At 40.7% G+C, this 21,050-nt stretch overlaps 1 protein-coding gene and 1 pseudogene across 3 annotated transcripts in view; one reads left to right on the forward strand and one right to left on the reverse strand.

Moving 5' to 3' along the window:
* Positions 1 to 21,050, reverse strand: part of Pid1 (phosphotyrosine interaction domain containing 1) — a 287,502-nt gene that overhangs the window by 118,955 nt on the left and 147,497 nt on the right. The gene's annotated exons all lie outside the window — the stretch shown is intronic.
* Positions 440 to 992, forward strand: LOC110292429 (annotated as a pseudogene).

Raw genomic sequence — 21,050 nt, forward strand, 5'->3', positions numbered from 1 at the left:
AAAAACACAGCTATCAAGGAGGTCTGTCCTAGGCTTCCCTGGGCATCCCTTCCTTGTATGAGACAGCACAGCAACCTACAGTGAAATAATAACACAGAAAGAGAGAGGTGTGGCCACCACAGTTACTGCCCCCTATAATCACTCCCTGCTTATTACCTGGACCAAGGTAAAGCATAATGAGCACATATCTAGAAATAAAATTCAAATGGGCAAGGCAGTGTTGTACGGCACTTTCAGTCTTTGGACAGAAGCAAATCAGTCTCAACTAGAAAGTGCCACCACACAGGCTGTTACTCTATCCCTAGCTTCACACTAAAGGGGGGCATAGCACCACTAAGGTTCATGCCAGTCAACCAAAGCTTCCTGATTTTTCTTCCCTTGGAGCAGTATTAAATGGTAAATAATGGGAAGTGTATTTCTTGTTCTGGAGTGGAGAACTACGAGATGCTCTCCAAGTTCTTGACTATGGAGCATTTGGTTCATCCTGGTACACTCAGCTTGGCTGCTGGAGTTGCTTGTGGTATGTGCCTTGGCTGGGGGGCCTCCGGAGCCACCTTGGGATGTTCCCCCAGAACTCAACAGGTGAGACAAATAGAGACACAGAGACTAGAACTGAAGCAAGCATCTTGGGAGAGAGTAGGGAATACAAAATGATTCTTGTGGTTCGAACTGACTTAAAGATGGGGAAATGGAAGATTGCTGGCCAGTGTTCTCATGCTGCTGTTTCTGCCTACAAGCAGACTCAAAGGAGAAACCCTCAAGTGCTCAAAGAGTAGGAGTACTGTTGCCAGCCCAAAGTGGTGGTCAAAGCTCCAAATGAAGACACCCTCATTCAATTACTCACGCATGAAAAAATCTTGGGACTGACTGTAAGTTTAATCCAAGATGTTGGATGTACTCAGATAGAACCAGGTTCTCAAACTGTCCTGGGAATTGGGCCAGGACGAGTAGAACTAACTGATGAAGTTACTGGCCACCTAAAACTTTACTAGATAAGCTTTTGCTTGATGGTGATTCTGTCCAAAGGCTATGGAGCCTGTCAGTAACAATAAATGCTTAAATCCTTGCCCCACTTTAAAAAAAATTTTTTTAAAAAGTAAATAATGATAAACCACAGAAAGAGATTCAAGAGTCAAGCAGAAAGCTTTATGTGTTTTTCCTGGGCTCTGATTAAGAGACACTGGATTTGCATTTTGCATCAGAGCCTGCATATTATGTAGACAGCTGTGCACACACAGACTCAGTGCCGTCTCTTGCCTCCCCACAGCCTCCGCACACCTTATCGTCTCTACAGAATCCTGTAGTTGCTTTATCATGTGTCTTTCCCAAGAATATAACCACAAACATACAAGCTGCTTAAGTCCATGAAATATCAGAGGATCCTAAAATGCTGCCTTCCTAACCACAAAAATCTGGGGAACATTCTGAAAGGTAGGAAAAAATGAGTGTCCTGAAAGGAAAATGCAAAGCACAAATTTAAAGCAATGATCTCTAAATCAAAGTTAAGAGACTTATCTTCTTGCTACTTCATCTAAGTTTCCTTCCTGGACCTCCTATTATTTTCAATAATAGACATACATAATTCATGTAAGAAGAAACTGCCCCAATCAGCTCTTTAACTACATACAACTCGTGTAAAGGTACAGAGATTTCAACATTCACAGCAGGTCTGAGCCTGTATTTCAGGAGTCCTCAAATGACCACTCTGGTGGGCAGATATATGTGCCAACTTGTCTAGACCACAGTGCCCAGTAGCTGAACATAACATTCACCAGGGTGTTGCTGTGAGGGTGTTTCGCAGACAAGACTGAAGGTTTGAGGTAAGGGAGACTGTCCTGATGATCTAGATGGGATCCATACAATCTACTGAAAGACTCTTAAGGGTTGGGCTTAGGCTCCTCTGATGAGGAAGAATAATTCTAGTGTGGAAGATCACCAAGTCTGGAAGGACAAACCCATTCTTCCTGGCAGCCTGCCCTACAGTCTCAACCTCTGGCTTACCTAGCCAGCTCCCATGACTGCAAAAGCTAATTCCTCAGTGTAGGATCTATATATGCTACTGGCTCTGTGCTCCTCTGTTTTGAAACTTGATGGATATAGCCAGATTTTTAGGAAACTAAATCACCAGCTCTGATAAACTTTTAAATGGAAAAGAGACTCGTCTTTCCATTGCCCAGCATGTTAGACTGGGAGTTGTCTAAAGAGCAGCATGGGGATTGTTGAGCATGAGAAATGGAATCAGATTGATTCTGAGAAACTAGGGTAGAAAGATGAGGAAGAGAAATAGGAGAGAGACTCGGGAGATCGAGTATCACATTGGACCCTGATGCTGCCGATCTCTGGTACAGAGAGACATCATTCAGGAGCACCAAGAAGTCGCTGATCCAGATTCTCATATTCTGACTCCTGACACACCATGGTCTCCTTTTCAGGAGGGCGAGATAGTCACACTACCTACAAGTTTTTGGCACTTCTGCCATTATCATAGGACCAAATCCACAGCTGTAGATTTAGTCACAGCACACAGGTTATTAGAAGTGGCCCATGGGCCTCTTTGCTGACCTGAAAATAATTGTTGAGAGAGTAAAATAAAATTGAAAAAAAAAGTGTTTTTTTTTAAAAGAAAGCTGAGGGCTGGGGAGATGGTTCCATGATTTGTAGCACTTGCAAGTGTTTCATTGTTGATGTATAGCCTGCCATGTTGTTATCATTCTGTCTAAGTTCTGCCCCACAGTTACCTGGCAACAGTCAGGTATGCCCGACTCAATATAAAAGGTGCTGCTTACCCCCTCCTCTCTCTCTTCCTCTCTTGCTCACATGCTTTCTCTTGCTCTTGCTTTCCCTTTCCCCCTCTCTCTCCAAGTGCTCATGGCCAGCCTCTACTTCTCTACTTCTTCTCTTCTCTTTTCTCTTCTCTTCTCTTCTCTTCTCTTCTCTTCTCTTCTCTTCTCTTCTCTTCTCTTCTCTTCTCTTCTCTTCTCTTCTCTTCTCTTCTNTCTTCTCTTCTCTTCTCTTCTCTTCTCTTCTCTTCTCTTCTCTTCTCTTCTCTCTCTCTCTCTCTCTCTCTCTCTCTCTCTCTTCCCTCCCCTCCCCTCCCCTCCCCCCTCTGCCTTTCTCTGCCTCTACTACCCTCTTAACTCACCTCCCCATGCCCTAAATAAACTCTATTTTATGCTATACCATCATGGGGCTGGTCCCTTAGGGGGAGGAGATGCCTCGGCATGAGCCCACCCAGGCACCTCCTTCCCCCACACCTCACCACAGAACATATCCCCCTCTCTTTATCTTTTTATAAACACATGTACTTGAGTTTCCTGAATCTAAGATGGAGATGCTGTTATGGTGAAACCTCAAAGTATTTACTGGAGAATCTGAACTAGAGAATTTTTTTACACACACACTCGCACGCACATGGACACGGACACAGACACGGACATGGACACGTACATGGACACGGACACACACGGGGCCTCAACCTTGCTCTTCCTCCAGAGAACCCAAGCTCAGTTCCTAGTATGCACTGCACATTATGGCTCACAAACACCTGTGATTCCAGCTCCAGCGATCAGAGGCCTCCATGGTACCTGCACTTGTATGAGCTCACACACATAATTTTTTTTTAATAGTTTAAGGTGAGAAAGACAAAACTAGGAGTAAGAAAAAAGCCACATTCAAATTCCAGCTTCAGTGGGCCATGCTGTGCAACTTCTGTCCCCTTGCTCTGAGCCAGCCAGGCCCAGGTCAGACTGTCACTCACAGATTGATCCATACCATACCTCCTCCTAAGTAACTGTGCTCAGATGATAGTGAGGTCAGTACAACAGGAAAAGAAATACAAGACTACAAGACAAATAACAGGTCGGGATGGGGGGGGGACCTCTTTAGGACTAAAAACTGAAAAGCTACAATAATAAAAGGAAACAGAGAAAATAATTCTTTAAATAGAAATTCTTTCTCCTAATAGTTTTGTCTCCTTTATCTCCTATGGAAAGGTTAAGATGGGGGAGTGGGGATAAAATGTAGATACTTCATACATAAAACGTATGAGCCAGCAATAATTCATCTTTATGACAAATTAACCTTAAATCTAACTCTGACCTTGCTATTCTAAGTGTTAGGTACAGATGTGAGCATGGAGGGCTATTTCTGCTAAGTACACTTGGCTGCTCCCTCCCTTCCTAGGGGAAACTTCACCAACATTTATATCCTAGGCTTTGGAAAAATGCACATGTCATAGGCTGACTGAGTACCACACAGCCATGTCTAAAAGTATTGGTTTTCAGGAACCTCAAGGTCAATTGAATAGGCTCTTCTAGGAGAAGATAGATAGGTGACGTAGCCTTATCCGTCAAGGTCAGTCTTACACTGAAACCTCAAGGAGACCAGAAAAGCTGTGAAAGAAGAGACACACTTTGTCATCCTTCAGCTATTGGGTCCAGATGTGTCTGACACACTTGTATTTATACTGCCTTACACAACAGTGAATTAATACATTCTTTTCCTGCTTTAGTGGGCTTAAGGCAGGTATCTAATCCTTGCAAATAAAACGACCCAGTAGTACAACCTATTTTGTAATCAAATATATATACATATAAATATATATGATATATGCATTTTATGTGTAGAGTTTGTGATTATATATATTTATATATATATATATATATATATATATATATATATATATATACATGAAAATAAATTGCAGTCCCTCACAAAACTGGCATGAGATTGCACTTGTAAATCATAGAAACACAAGCATACTATCTTTTAAAAGAAAGTGAGCCTCATATTTCCTTGAACAGTTAAGGCACCCACTCACAATCTCAAACATTGCTTTACAAACTGGGTTGCAACCCCATAACTGGATGTGGAGTTCACCAAAAATGGCAATATTAAAAAGCTTAAGAATGTGCAATGATGATCAAAACCTCACTGAAAATCAAAGATGTAGCAAAATGTAGGTGTGTCTGACAGCATCCTACCATGTGTAGCATGGCTTCATTGCACCTTGGTCCTAAGCACACAAAATGCACAGTTTGTCCTGAGACTCAGTCTCCTCAAATGCTAGACTCAGACAGGTCAAGATAGGACATTACCAGCCCATTGCCCAGCTAAGCAGGTGCAATGAGGGGAATGCACCTTCCAAGCATGCATTCCAGCAGCAATGTCTAAAGGCAACATAAGTGGAGCAGCACAGCAGAGACTGGAAAGGCTGCTGCCTCTAAACTGAAGCTGCCCAGAGCTACAGAAAGAAAATGTGTCATTCATTCATAAGGGGACGTGAATACGGGAGAAAAATTAGGACACTGCCCTAGACAAATGAGACAAAGCTCAGCTTTCTGCACTTGCTGCTTTCTGTGTGATCCCAAAATAGAGCCTCTAAATCAAACCCCATTATGCGGAGGGGGTAATCACTGTGCCCTGTATAATTTTACAGTTGGCTTTGCTTTCTACTCCTTTTCAGACATTAATCTCTCACAGTTTAGCCGCCAGGGATTTACATATTTTACCAATTCAAATTGCGCATATCTCACCTTTGTATTGATACAGTATCTAAAACATAAAACATTCTCTGGAAGGCAAGTCCTGTCCCACTTTTTTTATTTTTTATTTTTAATGAAATTCTGGGAACTCTATCCTCAAATTAGGACTGGTTCATGGTTTTAATCTCTCACCCCCTTTACTTCTTGACATCAACCCTAGTGGTCAGTTGTAACTTCTGAATTACTAATTCAACAAAGCTCCAATCATGCTTCAAACGCTACTACATATTCTGAAGAGGACCAAGAGGACCAAGTTGGGGAATCAGAGTAGTGGGAAACTTCAGTAGTCAGAGCAATTGCTAATTTGTCCAAGTATAAAGGACCCAGCGAGCCTGGGCACTACAGTCAAAAGCACATGTTAAAAGAAGAAAGCTCACCAAATATGAGAAAAGAATCCGTGGTGATGCGCTTCGGTCACTCTTATAAGATATCCTGCCTATTTTTATATAAAAATGTTTACGGTTTGGATAGATTATAACAAATATTTTGTTCTTGCATTTCACAAAACAGCTTTTTAAATCAACAGCAAATAATCTGTTCATAATCAGGAGTAATTGAGAGTAAATAAAAAATTTACTTAATTAAATTGTACCTTTATTTAAGTATTTTTTATGTAAAGGGTTCTGTCTATTTAATTTGTCCTTTTTGAAAATAAATCCCAACTAGATAATCTTGCTTAATCTAGGAGACAAATACAAAATTGGACCATTTGACTTTAAGAATTAGCTTTTTATTATAGTTTATCAAACTATTGTTTCAAGAAAAGAAAAATCTATAGGATATTAGTATTTATTTTCATGTTACAAATCAGTCATCCACACTGAATGCCTTACTCAAAACAGTACAGGCTTCATTTATAGAGCCTACATCTAAACATCCATAAGTCTTGAAGCCAGCCTGTGTTTCTTAAAGACAGGGCTATTATTAAACTAACTGAAAATAGTTGTGTTCACACGGCCAAATTTATTCACAGTTTGGACTGTAGAAGCATTTTTATTTCTTCAACATAACAGATTCACTCAGGAAAATACATAGGAAGAACACACAAATATCCTGTGTCCAGTCAGCAAGTCAGCAAAAGAGCTCTAGAAAAAAAGGCTTCCCCACTCAGGGTACTGAGGGTTATGTGTGCCTATGTTAAGTATATGAATGTAAATATATATACATATAAACATATACTCACACATGCACACATATGTATATGTATACATGCACATTAATTAAATTATATTTGAATTCCTATACTATAGCTCTCTTATTCACAGCGGAGTAGACATTCCAAGGTTCCCAGTGGACAAATGAAACTACAGGTAAAACTGAATCCTGGGTAAACTGGTTTTCCTTTCCCATACATACCTAGCATGAAGTTAATTGGTAAATTGGCACAGTAAGAGATTAAAAATCACAACTAATACAATAAAAGATATATTATAACAAGATGTTGCGATCATAAGAGATAGACGGATATAGTCTCTCTCAAGGAACTCTACGTTTCTCTTTCGACTATAAGGAAACACTGACAACTTTCCTCTGTGGGTCTGAACTGCCAGCACAATGACTACTGAAATTTGGGACTATGGCTGATAATCCCAGGGTACCACAACATCCCCACAGTGAAGATGAAAAAACCAAGGTGGCTGCAAAATGACTAACGGCCAGGTAGTGCATACAGCATGCGTACATATGACAAAAGGCCAATTCTCATTCCTGCAAACCCTCAGAGTACACCAAGTCTTTTGGAATGAAACACAGTTTGCAAATGTATCTATTGTTTGGTCTATGGTTGACTGTGACAGTTATCATTAATTACCAACCTGACAGGAATTCCCTTGAGCACTGCTTCTCAACCTTTCCTAAAGCTCTGTTTGACCCTTTAATTCAGCTCCTCATGCTATGGTGACCCCCAACTATAAAATTATTTCATTGCTACTTCATAGCTGTAATGTTGCTACTGTTACAAACCATAATGTAAATATCTGTGTTTGCTGATGGTCTTTTGAGGGCCTCAACCCAGAGGTTGAGAACTGCTGACCTAGAGGATAGCTTTCAGGAATAACTAGACCCTGGGCATGTCTGTAAAGGATTCTGTTAATTAGGTTGTGGATAAGTAAAGACCCACCCTAAAAGTGACTGACACCAATGACTCCACCCTAGGTTGAGGTCCTTGGCTGCAGAAGGAGAGGATACCTGGGCACAATCACTCTTCTCTGAGTCCAGACTGAAGAGTCCATGTGACTCCACTTCAAGTTCCTGTTGATATGACAGACTGTATCTTATTAGTTGCTTTGTTCAGGTGTTTTGTCACAGCAACACACATGGTCATTTAGGTGAAAGACTGAGACAACAGAGGATGACACCGGAAAGATAAGAAGAGAGCCTACCATGTGCATGTATGTGGAAGAGCATGTGTGCCACTGCATGTATGGTGTGGTGGTTTGAAAATGTTTGGCCCAGGATGTGGCACTATTAGGAGGTGTGGCCTTGCTGGAGTAGGTATGGCCTTGTTGGAAGAAGTTTGTCACTGTGGGGTTGGGCTTTGAGACCTCCTCCTAGCCACATGGGAGATAGTCTTCTCCTGTTTGCCTCTGAACAAGATGTTGAACTTCCAACTCTTCCTGTATCCTGCCTACCTGGTTGCTGCCATGCTCCCACCTTGATGAGAATGGACTGAACCTCTGAACCTATAAGCCAGCCCCAATTAAATGCCCTTCTAAGAGTTGTATTGGTCATGGCGTCTCTTTACAGCTATGGAAACCCTAAGATATATGGATATTTCAGATCAGTTTTTTTTTAATGGTATGCTTTATTCTTAAGTCATATCTATAACCTCCTAAACTATTTCTATAGGAGTAAAAGTTAGTTTTCTAGTTTTCTAATTGTAAGAAATTCTTCTATGGCTAAGCATGGATTGCAAACTATAATTCAAAAGGCTTATTTGGCCTGCAGGTTTATATGCTATTTGACTCAAAGATTGCATTGTGATTAAAATTTGAAGCTATTCAAAAACTGTAGGATAAATAATTAAAATCTGCTTTCTATTTCTTTTTTAAAAAGCAACAGATCTGCAAAACAATGTTCATTCCCTCAAGGCAATAATTAACTCTTACTGGATGTTTTGCCTCTGCCTCTACTGACCCAGGACTTTCCTCTGTAATTGACCCCAGTCTCCCCTCACCCTCAGGGCAAGATTTCTTTTCCGGAATAAGTACCAGTGGCCTTTTTAATAGTCATTTTATGTCTTCCTCAATTCACTCCTATCTATTACTTGGTTGACCCTTAAAAGCACTTGGATTTGCAAGTTCTGATGTAAAAATGGCAAACACCAGGAACACACAATAAAACTTTCACTCTCTCCTAAAGAAAAGTTTGAGCATAGCTGAATTAAATTGTTGGATTTAAATTATGAAAAGGTAATACAGAGGATCTGAGTGGAAGATACTGAGAAACAATAATACAAACAGACCAATACTGCTGTCCATCCTTCAACTCAGTACACGTGGGCAGGAATACACACTTCAGACCCTCCCCTAACTCATCCTTACTCCTGGTGCTGTATTTATTGTTGGACTGAATAGAATTTAACTAGGTAAGCTCTGTGTTTTTACTTCTGCTTTCAAGTTGCATGGATTGACAGAAATGAGAGCAGTTATAAGTTGTAAGACAACCTTGAACAACTGTGAAACAATCTGTGAGGCACTAGCCATCTGCCAACAAAGGAGTGCATCTATCTCTCAGGGATACAGTACAGCCCAGAGTGACTGATCACACTGCTGACCAGTGTACCTCCTTGCAGACCTCTGGAGGACACAGGTGCAGGAAGGAGGAAAATAGTCAGAGCCCAGCACTCATCAGCCTCCAACACAGGAGACAGAGGTCAGACAAAGAGAAGAAATGCACAGAGATCCTGCCGCAGGGCTTGCTGGGACCCTCGTGAATATTCAGCTGAGAACTGATCAGCATATGCATGAAAGGAAACTAACTCAGGCTGGAAAAGAACTGCTGGAAAGGATTAGAGATCATCCTTTCTGATAGGCACACAGAGCCTGTACAAGCTGCCTATTCATTCCAATTAAGGCAGAAACTCAGGAACCACGGGGCACTGGGTACAACACTCAAGTCCATGGGCAAGACTGCATACCCTGCTGCTCCCTGCAGATCTTCAAAAGGAGATGCCAAAGGATCGACTTGTTTTCAAGTTATTCATGAAATAAACAACAACAGCCAGTACAGTAAAGCAAGCAAAAGAAATTAATAGGTTCCATATTAGAAAAGAAAAAAATAGATAAAACACTCTTTATTTCCAGTGACTCACCTAAGATTCTTATACGTACGTAAGAATATGTTAATCAAAACTAATACTTAAATCAATGAGTGAGCCTACCAAGGTGGAACAACGTATAATCAGCATACAAAATTCATACAGTTTAGAAACAAACAAATTGATGATGAGGGTATATGCACATTAAAAAAGGGGATAGGTTTTCAACAGCCAAATCTAAAAGCAGCCCAAGTTTTCCTTATTATATTTTTTAGATGCACCAGAAAATGAAAGGGAATAAAATATTGGTATTCACTGCAGCCTGATGACTCATGAAGCAGTTACTCTGAGAATAGAGTATGACCCTATTCATGGAAAATTCTGGGAAATACATCTTAATGCAGAGGAAGGAACAGATAGCAGATCAGTGATTGGGTGAGGACAATGTGGAAGGGAGGAAGGAGAGGGAGCAACATAAGAAAAGAGTCTGGTAATGGTTGCATCAATGCATAAAAACATCAAAACTTACCAAACTATGTACTTACGTGTATAGCTCAGTGTATGGCCTACACACCCTAGCAAAGCTATTTCTCAGATGAGGAATAGTTCCATACGACCACTCAACCCCCTTTCCCTGCTCTTCTACACTACAGACAAACGTTTCTGTGTTGAACACATTGACACTCAAAGTCGGATCTCTAAGAGTCCAAAGAGATCCCCACAAAAATCTGTGACTATGCAAAACTTTGATATTTTGTAATGACTTTGGATTCTAATCTTAAATGGATATAAAATTAATAGTCCATGTCTTTCCTCCTTGGATAAGTGGCTGATATTTAAGGCTTGGGCAAGAAAAGCTTAAAATGAGATTTGAAGGCCATCAAGATGGTTCAGCAGGTAGGGAGACACTGACTGTCAAAACTAGTAAGCTGATTTCTGTCCCAGGACCCACAGAGTAGAAGGAGAGAAACAGTTCCTGCAAGCTGTTCACTGTTCTCTGTTTTCCACTATGGTAGCATATGCACAGAAAACACACACACAGAGAGAGAGAGAGAGAGAGAGAGACAGAGAGAAAGAGACAGAGACAGAGACAGAGAGACAGCCAAATGGGCAAAACATTTTAAAAGATGAAAGTATTTTGTAAAATCATAAAGAAAGTATTGGAATAGAAAAATATCTTCTAATCAAGAGAATAGCTTCTCATCCCAGCTGGGCTGGTTCACTCACTTCGGCTAAGGACTACTTGTGAGAAGGTATGCTCACCTTAAGACATGGAAGAGCTGGGCCCATTGATTTGTTCCTTAATGAGATACCATACTTCTCCTCTACAAAACTCCTTCTTCTAGTGCAGTGACTTACAGTCTGCCCACTTTTCTGTCTTATTCAGGAAAACAGAACTTCTCCTTTTCTTCCTTCTCTTTTATAAGCATTCTCTTTTATTAACATTTTTACTTTTTTCTGTTACATCTTGGTGTTTTTCACTCTGTCTATCAAGCCTCCATTCCCTCCATGCAGCTGCTTGTCTCCCAGCCATGTATCTGCCCCACCCCCACCCTCCCACCTCCACCCCCACCCCTACCCCCACTCCACCCCCCACCCCAGTCCCAGCCCCCTTGTTCTCCAATGCCATGGCCTTTTCCCTCCTCTCCTCTATTTTCCTCCTCTATATAGTAGCTGAAGTTTACAGCTTTCAAGGCTTCATTGTTTTCTTTTAAAATATATTAAAATTGTCTTTATGCTTCCAATTGAATCCATTCTTAAATTCTTTCAATAATGAGGTCAAGAACCCCAAAAGGATACACTGATTTACTCTGTATCAGAGCGGGGCCATTGAGAGACTCCAAAATTTAGGTAACAAAAGTACTCATAAAAAGATGAACAATTTCAAGGGAGCCCTGGAAGTCAGCAGAAGCAGCCCTTGCTGACTAATACTGGGGGATTTGAGAAGCAATAAAAATAATCAATAAACTATAATGAAAACCAATGCACAATTCTAATTTGAAGAGTGCTGGTATAGTGGCAAACACAGTTGCAGGGAAGAGAGGGTGGAAAGGAAAAAGGGAAAGATGGAGGGTGAGCAAGAGGAAGGAAGTCAGTCCAACAAGAAAATCAAGACTGTAAATACACGTGAAGCAATAACTCTAAAGTCATCATTTAGCAAAACCTACAATTCTCAGACATAAGTCATTCATGAACCAAATGGGATGAAAATCAGGATCTTTCCATTGTCTTTAAAAATCTCCCCAGATATATCTACAAAGAAAACTACAGAACATGAAAGACATTGCCTGCCAGTGACTTAGCAACCACCTCCACAAGGAGACATTGTGCTATGACTTGCATCTTGATGCAGTGCCCTGATGAAGGCATGGAACCTTTCAGAAGCATCCTTTCCCAGGTGAATAACCTGAGCTTACCCTTTATAAATCACAGATAAGCAGAGGTACTATAAATAATAACTGATAGAATTCTTTAAAACTTAAAAGCTCATGAAGCGAAAGAGTTTAAGTAGACTTATCCTATAATGGGGCTACAAAGCCCCCACTAGATGTCACAGGCTAATAAATAAAAAATTCCAGATCTAACAATGGGTTACTGTTTTATAGTTGTTGGCCAGAGTAGACCAGCTGATGCCCATACATTACAAACTATTTTCAATATACATAGTTACCCTATACAACTTGACAGAAAGACTCTATGGATGCATATACCAAATATTTCTGTTACAGAACATTAAGAAATCAAGTTAGTACTCACCTAGGAGTTTCATCCCTACTGACTAGAATTCATGCTGCTGGAAGGTGCTGTGCACACTTTGGAGAGGAAAAATTGCCATCAATCATATGCATCTATTGTTAACTCTGTGAGTGACAGTGGTGACTGATAAGACACGCCTGCTGGTGTAACAGTGGCACAAATGTCATGGAAGCAACTAACAAGATGAAACTCCTCTCTGTCACTAGTTTTAGGTCCAGGGACCCGTGGCTAGCCCTGACATAGACCAGAGGTGACAGCCTAGAACTATTCCTATTATTATTGCTAAAGGGACATGATATTAAATGGGTTCCTAACAATTGATTGTCATAACCATATACTAGTACATCTTCAATTTTCATTGTCAAAACTTCTTTATGAAGTAGAGGGTGATGAATGCTTCTATGTGTCTAAGAGAAGTTATTATTTACTAATTCTTAGACTTTTTCTTATTAAGGAAATACTTTGTCCAGATCTCCACATCCTAGGCAGAAACCAGGAAAACTCATATTTTTAGTAAGTTAAAAAACAAAGCACATCCAAGAGTGTTTGGAACACACACATCAAATGTCCAAAAATGTACATCAGTATTCTCTATCAATTCCTCAAAATCTAAGTTTTTTCAACTAGATACTGATATCTCCCTGGATGCCAACCCATATGTGGTGTGGTTAGCAACCCTCCCTCCTCCTTTCCCCACAGACATTAGGCCTAGCCCCCTTCACAAGCCAATGAAGAAACACAGACCTACAACCCTCTGGGGAACGTATATAGTACTAAGAAGCACTTTCCAGGTGACTCTTGGAAACTTCTTCATTCCAGAAAAAGAAAGTGAATCCCAGAGAAGTGAGAGAACATCTGAGGCCATCCATGAATGAAATCTACATTCTATATAGATGATGGCAGCCTCAGTTCTTAACCAGCATGCCCTCTTACATCTCTTCTGTTACCTCTATCCAAAGAAGACAAAGAAGCTGTCAGTTCATCCTTTAGAACAGACCTGATCTTGTGGTACTAATGTAATTATACTATGAATCAGAAGGCATTAGAACTCCCAAGATACTAGCTCTACTATGTATCAAATTATATGACTATGCTTAGTTTCTGTATACTTCTTTGAGTCTTTCCTGACTTCTTATAAAACATCTTTCTTTAAAAATTAAGGTGTGTGTGTGTGTGTGTGTTACTACTATAGGTATAAAATGACCACCATGGGGAGAAAAGTATCAGGATATTAAGAAACTCTGGGCTCTGACATCAGAGTCTGCTTTTGTTAGAGTATTATTGGAAATGTATACAGACAGACACACACACACACACACTCATGTAAAGAGACACACACAATCATACACATGCACATACAAATACATATATGTACACCTAGATATCCACACAAGACTCATAGAAACACATATGCATACACATATACACAGACACACATGTAGACACACACTAATATACACACGACCAACATACATACATACATACATACATACATACATACATACATACATATGCAACACAAACACAGACATACCCAAAATTTTTATCATTTCCCTTCTGGACAACCACTTACAAACATCTCAAAGCACAGATGTAAACATAAATATGTCCTAGGCTACTGGACTGCTTGTAGATTTTTTTCCCTCTTATTTCTTTTTGTTAATTTGTATTTTCTATCATTTAAGAAGGCAGTGCACATGGATTTCATGCATGTAAGTTATTTGTAATAGTAGCAGCTGAGGTGCAGATGGAGTACATGCCATCCATGTTACTCTTTGATAGAGGAGAATTTCATAAAACAAAAGGATGCCTTTGAAACTTCAATCATAGCAAGGGCGCGGGAGAGAGGACAGGGTGTGCTTGCCTTCCTCTCAAAAGACTGAGGGCTTGGGGCGGGGAATCAGGACAAATCTGAATAAACATATTTTTCAAAAAAATGAAAAGGACACAAAACAATGCAAGCTTTAGAAATCAGACCAAATATTATGACTTACTATCCAGACACCTTCTCATGTTTCCCCAAAGGACTTCCTTTAGGTTCCCAAGAACAGCCTCAAGGGCGCCTCCCCATCCAGATTTCAAAGGCTTTGCCTCATGTCACTGTGAATGCCCTGCTCATCGGCGCATGCCCACCAGTGCTATAAACATGAGTCCATTTCTATTCACACACATCTGGGGTTTCCTTCACTTTATTTGTGCTAGGTGAGACTTGTGGGCCAGGCTAGGCAGGAATGAGCATCATTCTGGCAGTTTGAAAGGAAACCAAAAATAATTTTGTCCTTAGGCTTCAAGCAGTCAGGAAGGTGACATCCCAAAGCTTTGGTAAGCCAGAGAGTTCACTCTGATAAGCACTCAGTAGAGGACATGGTCCTGAAAAGTCATATAGAAGATTTAATTGCTAGGCCTGGGGCCTTTAGGGGAGTTTCTGCTTTTTAAAGTAAAAGTTGCTCACATTTCTAGAAACAGCAACTCTACTTTTTTGCTGACAGTCTTCTCAATTGCCAAGACATTTATTAGATGTTCCTGCCTTCTCTCACCTTGTGACCCAAGCAGAGCCAGTTCCTTCCTTACCTCTTAGCTGAATTTTTAGCAGACACAGTACTTCGTATTTGCATGGCGAGAACACCCCACAGCTCTGTTTACCCACTGGCTCTTTTTCATCTCTCCAGTCCCTAATAAAATAGCTCATGATCATGACCAAATGAATGTTTAATAAGGAAGTGAATAAACACGCAGTTCAGGAAGAGTGCAGTCAGAATGTTAAAACAATGTCTCCACGCAAACACCACCCAGGTCACGCCATTCCCCTCCCACTTCCACCCTTCCATTTCTTCGTTGCATGACTCCATCTAGAAACCACCTTGACAATGTGTTTGCTTCAGATTTACGAACAAATACACAAAGGCACTGGAATGGTGCTGAAGACTCTGTGCCATGGGATCCAAGCAATGGCTATAACACAGTTAAGTTCACTGAAACCTCACAAAGTCCTTCTGACAAGGCAGGTTCTGTTGTAGTACAGAGAAGCATGCAGGAGGGGCAGGCTGCCTTGTCTTTCTTAACTGTAGCAACAGGACCAGCCCCCATTATGTCAGCCAGCAGCTCAAACCACCACAGCAGTGAGTAAATGAGGAAGTGTGTGCCATCTAAGGAAGGAGCTCTCAGCCTTCCTCCGAATGAAGTGAGTGTTGGATGTGTGGGGAGAATTCAAAGCACACATAAAATATTTTGGGAGGTGCGGCAGGTGACAGGAAGGGTACAAGAAGTCAGAAGCCTGGAAGACAATTATTTGAAAAAGTTTTTTGACAAAAAAATGGGATCGGAAGAGCTTATGCAACAGAATACCAGAAACGAGCTGGTTTAAGCAATACCTTTCTCATCTATTGAGTCTAGAAGTTAGAAGTAAGAAAGCAGGCGCCAGCAGGACCATACATACTCACTGATGGCTCTGGCTAACAAGCCTCCCCTGCTGTCTGTCAGAAATCCCTAATGTATCTGGGCTTGGAGCTGCATCGGTCGAAATAGATGTGCATTTTTTTTTCTGTGTATTTGCACATTATCTTCCCTCTGTGTCCAGCTCTGTATCCAGCTCTGTGTCCAGATGTTCTTTTTGTGAAGAGAGTAGTCATGTTGGATTAGGACCCTTGTGAAAGACTTGTCTGTAAGTTCATTCCCTCTTTTTCACCTATTTTTCCAAATACAGCAACATTACCATGTACTAGCATCTCAAATTTTAAGACACACGTCAAAGGCAGTGAGCAGAGTTCATCTCATAACAGAAAGAGGAGGTAGACCCTCCAAGGTTGCACACTTACCTAAGCAAAGATATTTTATTTGGTCATCATCCTTCAATATTGTTTTCATGTCTCATGAATCTAACTAAGCCTAAATGTTCAAGAGAAGACAGCAGTGGAATTAGACTGGCCTGGGAAGTGTGAACTCAGTGGGCACAAGTTTTAACCTACATAGTCACATACATACATACATACATACGTACATACATACATACATAAAATGGTTCAATACGCAGGACAGGCTGCCAACAACTACAGCTTTGCTCTGTGGTTAGTTGGTTTAATTCTATGAGGTTATAAAGGCCAAGAGTACCTAACACCTGTCAGGGTTCATTACCAACCCCTGTATCTCCCTTAATTGACACAATAAAAAACACACCTCTTAAATTCCCATGCTCATTAATCCTCTTACTTACTGAGTCAGCCACCTCTTTGAGGCACATGCTAGGTTGAACACGACAGATGTTCTTCCTGTTTTCCTGAAGCAGAACTTCAACCAGGGATACTGACATCGAGAGTCACCCCTTTCCAGAGGTCATCCATCCTCTTTTCGAAGATTGTTTTAATCATAAAGCACAAAGGCAGCACTATTGATGCCTTTGCCTGTGGGCCTAAGACTCCTTCCAAAGCCAGGGAAACAAGGTTTCACAGAATTCACACCCATGGAGTCCTCAAGCAATAGATGAGAACGTGGGGGTATAGATTCCCACCTCAGCAGCCAGGCTCTTGAAGTCATTTAGCTCTGAGTTAAGGAAGGTAAAGTTTTGCTTATGTGTGTATTGTTTTATTCCCTGTGTTTCCAAGTCTTTTTCTAAGGGTCACACTCCCCTCACATCCCCACTACAGCTGAAGTCACAACATCCCTTCCACATCCACATTGGTTTCTTTCTACACCCACTTCCTTCATTGGCACCAGTGCTTCCTTCACTGAACATGCATGTATTTGAACTTGATCCTTTTTCTCAGCAACTACTTCAGGAAGATCCCTAAAGTAAGACAAAGCCCACTGTTCCCTCCTCCCATGTTAATTCATGGTACCAAATGTTGACTGTGGGCATTTTGTAGGGATGTGACATAGACTCCCAGGATGTTGCTGTCAAGTAAGTTAGGAAGAGATGCAAGCTTCTTACAGCCAGCTGAAAGATGCTATAGAAGGGTAAGAGGAAAAGCCACAGGTGTAAAAGAACAGATGGTGATGGACTCCTGGGATTGGGTTGGAGTCACAATGGAAGAAAAACAAAAGAACCTGTCTCCAAAGGGATGTGAAGATCATTCTCAAACTTTCTTACATTATTGGTCCCTCAATTGAACCTTCATGGCCACCTTTCTCCCCAGTCACCTCCCCACTTTCCATCAAAGCAAAATACTACATTTATGCTTTACATATTTTTTCTGTGTTACAAATATTTCCGTTATAAATCCTAAAATGCCTCTCATCCTTAACCAAGAACAAAATTTTATACTCATTGAAAGTGTGTTAAATGATAACAAGCGAGCAATACAAGGTAAGGAACACTTTGAGAAATACCAATGGATATTAAACTAAACAACTTATGGGGAAAGAGGTCAATTTAGTTGTAATTTATTTGATATACCTACTATTAAAGAAGGTGCATCATAGGTCCCTTCCAGTGCAACCAGTGAACTGGAAATCCAGATGCCATGCTATGATAAAGCTCAAACAGCCCCCAAAACAAGCATACAAAGGCATTGACCAAGATGTCCCATCTCAGGTCCTCACCAACATCAGCACCAATTCACAGCCATGGAAAGCATTTTGAAAGGCAACTATTACTCTAAAACACCATCAGCTCTTGAAGTGACCATCTTGAAGCAGACCACAGATGCCCACTGGACTGCTCCAGCTGCCTCTTGGAGTCTCGTCTAAACTGAAGGCTTTTGGCACAATAAAGCATTGTCGGCTTAAGTAACCAATTTTGAGATTGATTTGAAACACACCAAGAAAACAAACAAACAAATAAAAAACCAGGCCATGCTTGCAAACATTACTCAAAGCTAACCAATCCACATAGTAGGTCCACTACATATATACCAGCCAGTCTGAAGTAGACTTTGTTCATTGATTTTCATATGACCCAAAGCTTGAGCAGACACTGAGTAAATAAGGAGTTGGTTATTAAGTGACCAAGTCACTAATTAGGAGAAAAAGGTCCTTTTTTTTTCTTCTCAAATATAATTTTTTAAACAAGGTTACTCTTGTTAATCATCCAATTAACTTGTAAATAAAACCATCCCAGGTCTCCATAAACAAGAATACTGTGTTTCCAAGAAGGGGGGGGGGGTTGGGGGTTGATTAAACACATCCACATATAAGCAACCTTCAAAAAGTGGGCCAAAAGAGTAAAATGTAGGGCAGGAAACAGACTCAGTCAGCATCATGACATGAGAGGAAGGGGATTCTCACACATCCCATCCTGGGCCACACCGGTCCTTTCTTGAACTGCACTGCTTTTAAAGAAATGAAAGTTTGCTCTAAAACATACAGGGTTCTTGTTCATTATGGTTCCCGCCCTCCACATTTAATCCCGATACTGACCTACATGACTCACAGATGTATGATTTAGAATCATTAGGATGAATTATTTTCATGGTATTAATGGAGTTTGCTCTACTTGCAGCCCCAAAGGTGGGTATAAGAATGTTGGGCACACAAGGTACCCCATAATATCCCCTACTGATTTCAACAGGGGGAGTGAGAGCCCCCTGGGAGTTCTGTGACTTGTTAAAATGGATTTAGGCATCTCCAGGCCTGCTGCCTCCCATCTTCCGCTTCAAATACAACCCTGGAGTCCTGAACTTATTCCAAAAAGTAACATCTTTCAAAGCAACAAATTAAAAACAGGTGCATAGTTAGCATGTAAATTTAAAACAACTTTTACATTTCCTTAGTTGCATCCAGCATGCTCATAAAATCTGGATTTCAGCAATTTAACCCCAAGTTCCCACAAACTTTAAAAAAAAAAAAAAGACCAATTAGCAAATTAAATTACAAACAAGAAAGATAAAGAAACTGGACTTCCCACCAGTGAATGGCCTTAGTAAACAAACCCTATCCATGAGCAAGGCAACATTAATTGGTTCCATTTGGCTCAGCTCAGTCCCACACCCATCTGACTGTGCCCTGGAGGCATATGATTTTCGAATGCCTTCCCAGTGCTGCCTTCATTAGATGTTATTTCACTTAGGTATCCAAGTCCCCGCATTCAATAGTCCCCATTCTAGACAGTATCGCAAACTCTGGTTGACATGTTAGGATGCCAATGATACTTTATACCAGATCTTTTCCCATGATGCTGTTTGCAGATTTGTTAGGTCTTACTTCAACTGGGTGGATATCTGCAGCTCTTATGTTATTCACTGCTGTTTATGATTTAGTCAATCTTACCATAAAGAAGAGAAAGACATCACATAACTCTTTTACACACACACACATACATTTCATTTATATGATATTTTCATTTTTTTATTCTCTTTGATCAAGCAATTATCAAAGGTAGCAAAACTATGCAGCATGGGCCAGAAAGAACCCATAGGTAGCTTGTTTATGAATAGCTTTACTTCTGATTAATAGTTCCTACTTCACAGTGGCTGAGCTTAAAGTCCCTTCCCACATCTTCTCAGATCATGACCTTGGAAGCCTACTTAACCCCTCAAACCTCACTTTGCCATAAACAGACAGGGATGACCATAGGACCAGTTCATCGTAGCGTCACATGCATGGAGCAGGTACAATCCAGCGAGTGCATGTCCTGTCCTAGAATTAGCAGAAACCAGTAAGCAGAGAACCTCAAAAAAAAGTATTAAAGAGTTTACATACAAGTATTTTCTTCAATGATTTTTAGAAGGAAAATACCAGGGTAATAATTTTTTGTTAGTGGTGATTTCTTGTTTCTACTACCTTTAATCTTCATTGGAGAACTTTGTGAGTTTTTCTAGCCCTCTTCAAAGTCTATGGCCTAAATTCTATGGCTCATCTTCTTTATTAAGTCACTATCACTATACATGTTTTTAAAAAAGGAAGAAATTACAGGCTGCTCTTGCTTGTATATTTCTTAATTGGATTCAGCAAAATGTACTTTATTAGATATTTAACCTTCTCATATTGAGACTGGATTTTTATCATTTCAGTGTCAAATACTAGAGACAGAGTACTAGAGACAGACTGGAGGTAAGACTGTTTGCTCTCAAAGAGTTCAGAACAAAGGATCTTATGTGATGGAAAAGAGATAGAAAGAGGTAGGAAGGGAGATGCAGAAGCAGTTGTACCCACTGAGTATGAATCAGGGTTGAGGCGGGCACACACTTGCAGTAATCAGGAGAAGAGCCAAGCTGGCTTCAGAGTGAAGCTCTGTCTGATTTCACAGAGATAATGGCCTCAACCCTGAACCAGACAGACCCTCTCTGAAAAGGTCAGATGTGAAATCATGGTCTAAAGAAATTGTGTGTGCATGCCTTTGACCACTAGCTTGCTCTCATTTCTGTTTTGGGTGTGCCCAGCAATGGAAGACCTAGGTGCCAAGACCCAGCAAACCTTGCCAGTGCTGTCTCTACTCATACTGATGCATTGCACTCCACCTGCATTCACACAACAAACATGTGTGTGCCTTGGGGTTCTCCTAAGCATGGAAAAAGGGGAAAAAATATTGGCCAATGAATAGCATGGCCCTTTTCAAAAGA

This window comes from Mus caroli, chromosome 1 (assembly GCF_900094665.2).
Source record: "Mus caroli chromosome 1, CAROLI_EIJ_v1.1, whole genome shotgun sequence".
Lineage (NCBI taxonomy): Eukaryota > Metazoa > Chordata > Mammalia > Rodentia > Muridae > Mus > Mus caroli.